The 6,034-nt window shown below is 36.9% G+C and overlaps 1 pseudogene across 1 annotated transcript; it reads right to left on the bottom strand.

The window, feature by feature from the left end:
* Positions 1 to 1,019: 1,019 nt before the first annotated feature.
* Positions 1,020 to 1,856, bottom strand: LOC111523277 (annotated as a pseudogene). The gene has a single exon (XR_002725489.2). The product of XR_002725489.2 is annotated as a 60S ribosomal protein L7 pseudogene (transcript).
* Positions 1,857 to 6,034: the final 4,178 nt, after the last annotated feature.

Genomic DNA, 6,034 nt, shown 5'->3' with positions numbered 1-6,034 from the left:
GAGGGAGGTATATGACATAAGTCACAACTCCCCTACAATGCAAACAAAAGCCCAGAGATTGGGATTCTGAGACATAGGTTGGTTGCCGGGATGGACAGAGACTGGTCCAAACAACTGCCAAGCAAGCATCTGGAGGGGCAAAGCAAGATGTATAATCCAACCAAACCTGAAAGCCTGGCAGAGTAATCAACTGTGAGTCTATCTAAATTGACCAAGTGAAGAGACAGAATCCAGGAATGAAGTTCCTGAATAGAAATCAGGAAGAAAGATTGAAAGGGGTGGTGGGATATGGAGTATAAGAAGAGTATCTCAGTGGATGAAATGTAGCAGCAGGTTCTATGTTGCCTGTGGGTGTGAACAAAGAGATAGCTCTTGAGTGGTAAAAAGACAAATCCAAACTATACCTGCATTCCTATGGGCAGGTAACCATCTTCACTTTTCCACTGGCAACCTCTTTCTTAGAGCTCCTGAAATCTAAATGAGCCACAATCCAGCAATTTCATGGCATTTGCCTGAGATGTGCTTTACTGCATGTGATTTTCTGACTAGGATCTGTTTCCGTAACCAGATGATCAGCTCAGTAAAAGCAGAGAACGTTCCTAATTTTGCTCATTAATGTAGTCCCAGTACAAGGCTGAGCACCTAATAGTTACTAAAACATCTGCTGAGTGAATGAATATTGTCTCACCTCCTGACTATTTAATGAGTTGATGTCTTACCTCTTCCCAATCCAAACAGATTAGCCCCATTCTAGATTGTGAGCAACACAAATAAGTATAATTAATTTCTTCATTCATATATCCAGGAATATTTGATTAGCACCTACTATGTACCACTGTGACAGCTGTTCATTTATGTAATATTAAATTAATACAAACCTTCCCCTTATTCCCAAGGCATTTAACCTTTAGTGGAGGATATTAAACAAATAATTATTCACAAGGATAGTTAATTACAATTAACATATTTTCTAATGAGGAAAAATATAGGATACTATGACTAGTATAAATTCATTTTTCTTTTTTTTTTTTTTTCATTTTGAGAGCAGGTACTGTTTATTAAGCTGAGGAGACTCGAAAAATAATCATGGTAGACACCTTAGTTCATTCTTCTAATAAGCCTGTTGATCTGGTCCTCCCTGTTGCCAGCATCTCCACCTTCTACAAAATGGGTGGTCTTTTTCTTCATCCCACCTCGTGGAGAAGATAATTTGAAGGGCCACAGGAAGTTATTTGCCTCTTTGAAGCGTTTTCCAACAGTATAGATCTCATGAATCAGATTCTCCATGCAGATGATGCCATATTTACCAAGAGATCGAGCACTCAAAGCGTTATCTGTCAAAGCAATTCGCTTCTTATTGGTTTTGCCATAACCACGCTTGTAGATTAGCTCATTTACTGACTTCAGATTGGGATACCCCCATGCAATATATGGTTCTACAATCCTCAGCATGTTAATCGAAGCCTTGTTGAGCTTCACTAAGGTTCCATTGAAGATTTGACGAAGGCGAAGAAGTTGCAATACCTTTCGGACCTTTGGGCTCACGCCATTGATACCTCTGATCCTGATGACAAACGCCAATTTGGGTTCAGCAGGTACATAGAAGTTGCCAGCTTTTCTTGCCATCCTCGCCATTCGAATTTCAGTTCTGTACATCTGCCTATATTCCTTGTGATAGTGCTTCACTTTTTCATAGATAAGCTTCCTCCTTGCCTTTCAAAGCATCTTATGGGCAAACTTCTTTCTCAGGCGCTTGATCTTCAGCTCTGCGAAATTCCTTCGCTTTTTCTTAAGGGTTTCTGGCACAGCAGGAACCTTCTTCTTCTCTTCGGCACCCTCCATGGTTCCAGCCGGAAAAAGAGGCTGAATTCATTTTTATACCCTAAGAGAAGAAAAATATTACAATCTTGAAGAGAGGGACCATAATTTCAAATGTTATTTATAATTTCTACACTACCTAGAATAGGCCCATTCCTGGTAGTTAAATGCCTGTCAGAGTAGAAAATCAAAGCTGACACACTGACAACACACATGAATAATGCTAATCAGTATGTTCTATTAACACAGCACTGAAATTATAAACCCCTTATTTTTGTTGTCCCATGGGTATAGTGGTCAAGGAATTACTGGAGAGTATCTCTGTGGGATAGGATATTAGACATTTCTTTTCCATCTGTCTACACACATGGAGATGTTGGCTCTTGGCCTGTGTCAGAAATTAGATTGATCAGTATAGACGTACTGGAATTAAATGTGTACAGGGAATACCTCCAGTTGTTACTGAAAGATTAGAATCTCCTTAGAGATTTTAGGTTGGGACAAATAGACATCCACATAAAAGCAGTAAAGAAATCAAGTGGCGGGGGCTGGGTGTGGTGGCTCACACCTGTAATCCCAGCACTTTGAGAAGCTGAGGCGGGTAGATTGCCTGAGGTCAGGAGTTTGAGACCAGCCTAACCAATATGGTGAAACTCCATTTCTACTAAAAAAAAAAAAAAAAAAAAAAAAAAAAATACAAAAATTAGCCGGGTGTGGTGGTGTGCATCTGTCATCCCAGCTACTTGGGAGGCTGACGCAGGAGAATTGCTTGAACCTGGGAGGCAGAGGTTGTAGGGAACTGAGATCGCACCACTGCACTCCCACCTAGGTGACACAGTGACACTCCATCTCAAAAAAAAAATAATAATAATAATAAAAGAAATCAGGTTGTGGGAAGGAAAGAAAATTTAAAAACGTAAGTGGGGAAATTTAATACAAGGATTTAATGAGGCCAGAGAAATATATTTTGTTGCTTAGCTGACCATGAAGTCATGTTTCTTATGCATACAAGGCACTTCTGAACCTTTGCACTAGCTGTTCCTTCTTCTTGAAATTCTTTGCACCTGCCCTGCCTGGTGATTGTGTTTATGTTTTAGATATCAGCCCAGTAGATTACTTGATTACACTTCATCCAGTGATTCCACCCCATTTACTCTTCCTTCACTCTGTTATGACCTTCATAATATCGAATTTACATGTATCTGGTTAATTTTTACACTTTTAAATTACCTTTCTTTCTCATTAAAACATAAGCTTCACGAGGGCAGGTATGTTTTCTGTATTGCTTGCCACTTGAACTCAAAAGCAGTTGGGCCCCTTGGAAGCACTCTATAAACATTTGTGAAGCAATGAATGAATGTTGATTTGCTATTATGGAGGAATATATCCAGGAATATTTGATTAGCACCTACTATGTACCACTGTGACAGCTGTGGTAAAAAAAATGACATGTGGTAAAAAAATGTGGTAAAAAAAATGACATTTTTTTTTCTTTTTTGATGGAGTTTATAGACACACACACACACACACACACACACATATATGTTTAATTTATTTCAGGTTCAAGCAGGTTCGTTATACAGGTAAATTGCGTATCATGGGAGTTAGGTGTATAGATTATTTCAACACCCAGATGATAAGCATAGTTTCTGATAGGTAATTGCTTGATCTTCACCCTCCTCCCTATCTCTACCCTCAAGTATGCTCTGGTGTCTGTTGTTCCCGTCTTTGTGTCCATATGTACTCAATATTTAGCTCCAACTTACAAGAGATAATGTGGTATTTTGTTTTCTGTTTCTGTGTTAATTCACTTAGGACAATGGCCTGCAGCTCCATCCATGTTGCTGCCAAAGACATGATAGCATTCTTTTTTTATGGCTGTATAGTATTCCATGGTGTATAGGTACCACATTTTCTTTATCCAATCTACCATTGATTGTCATTTAGGTTGACTCTATGACTTTGCTATTGTGAATAGTGCTGCAATGAACTACATGCATGTGTATTTATGGTAGAATGATTTATATTCCCTTGGGTATGTGCCCCAAAATGGGATTACTGAGTTGAATAGTTCTTTTTTAAGTTCCTTGAGAAAGCACCAAACTGCTTTCTACAATGATTGCACTAATTTGCATTCCCACCAAGAGTGTTTAACCATTCCCTTTTCTCCACAACCTCACCAGCATCAGGGTGGTGGCTTGACCTTTTAATAATGGCCATTCTGACTGGTGTAAGATAGTTTCTCCTTGTGGTTTGATTTGCATTTCTCTAATGATTTGTGGTGTGGAGCATTTTTACATGCTTATTGACCATATGTATGTCTTCCTTTGAAAAGTGTCTGCTTGTGACATGTTATTTTATATTGGTGAAAATCACTTGGATTTTCCAGGCTTATAGAGAAGGAAACTCTATAAGTTTAGTTTTTTATTTTCTATTTAACTACTTTTATCGTGTACATCCTCCAATGCTTAAAATCAAGCTCGGTGACTATTTTGCCATTCTATACAGATAAGAATGATTTCACATTGAGATTTTGGTCACAAGACCCCTCCTTTCATCTGTAAAATGAGAAGTTTGAACTTGATAATAATATAATGTCTTCTAAGTCTAAAATGCTATAATTCATAGAACTACATTTAATTATTTTATTCTTGTTTCCAAGTAATCTTTATAAAGGTCAGACTTGGATAACAGATGACAAAAAAGGGCCTGGGTCAAAGTTCAAGTCGAGTGGGAAGGTAAAGTCGGTGTTAATTTAGGTCTTTATCTTGTTGACCTGGTTGCAAGAGGAGCCTCAAATTATATGGAAACCTTAATTATTAAAATTTACTCATCTCCATTGAGATGCTCCTGGAAATTCAGAAATAATATTAAGAATTTCAAAAGAAGCCATAAATTTTGCCTAAAGAAAATGCCAAGGAGTGACTTTTTCATTTGAAGAAAAAGACAACTTTCTAAACAAGAATAAATCTCAAACTTTTGTGGTTTTTACCAGCATTCCAACTTCTGCCAGAAATATTTCTCTTTTTCACAAAGTATCTTTGCCACTGATGTAGATGGCAAAGAGAAGCAGAGAGGACAATGCTGAAGACAGAGTATAGTAGTTAAGAATTTTGCTCTGGACTGGGATCAGTATTTGGGCCACTAAACCCATCTGTCGCCTCGAGCAAGTCCTTTAAGCTCCCTGACTCTCATGTTTCTCATCCGTAAAGTGTGTATAACAATAGTACTCATACGGCACTACTTGAGCTCTAAATGAGGTAATATATGAAAAGCATTTATCACAAAGCCTGGCTCATTATCAATTGCTTCATAAATATTAATCATGACTCTATTACTTTAATATTTGTAATATTCAACAAATATTTGGAAACAGCATAAGTAATAAGATTAGAGTTTCTTCCTAGTATTCCCAATCCATCCCCTTCTCACCTCCACACACACATTGCTTGTTTAAAATGAGCTCTTTAAAACCAAAGCATACATAGCAATGGAACTGTATACCAGCAACTTCCAATCTGTTATGAATGATTTAAAATATGAAAAAGATGACTTTTTATTAGTTATTGAATGCCCTCTCCCAACCTATTTCCTAAAATTGTGTTCTTTACTCTCTGCATTAAAATGTATTCATTTATTATATTCAGCATATGCATTTTTTACTAAGACTGAAAAATACAGAGCCCTGTGTCTAACATCAAAAAGCCTATTGCACAATGGTTAAGAGCATGGGTTTCAGAGTTATATAGACCTAGTTTCAAATTCTGACTTCCTTGTTTTGTAGCTCTGTAAACATGAGAAAATTATTTATCAGCTCAGCCTTAATTTTCTTGGGTATAAAATGTAAAACCCTCCTTGTATGTTCTTATGACTATAATTCATGTAACAAATATAAAGTAATTTTTGTAAAGCACAAATCAGGGTATCTAATGTATAATAAGCAACTGATTAATAGTTATTATTATCATTGCTAAAATATACTATAGTATACAATTTTAAAATACCCTTTTTGAAATTATTACATACTTACAATAAATATTACCATTTCTACCTCCTTATTAATCAAACTAATCTAGCCTTATAGGTAGGGCTATAACAGCAGCAGCAACAACAACAACAACAACAAAAACCTGTCAAATAACAGCAGCTTAACACAATTAAATATTATTTCTTGTTGACCTAAAGACTTCTGTAGTTCCAAACAGCTCCTCAGGCC

This window comes from Piliocolobus tephrosceles, chromosome 4, assembly GCF_002776525.5.
Source record: "Piliocolobus tephrosceles isolate RC106 chromosome 4, ASM277652v3, whole genome shotgun sequence".
NCBI classification, from domain to species: domain Eukaryota; kingdom Metazoa; phylum Chordata; class Mammalia; order Primates; family Cercopithecidae; genus Piliocolobus; species Piliocolobus tephrosceles.
The sequence above is the reverse complement of the archived record's forward strand: the minus strand, read 5'-3'. Positions and strand labels throughout refer to the sequence as shown.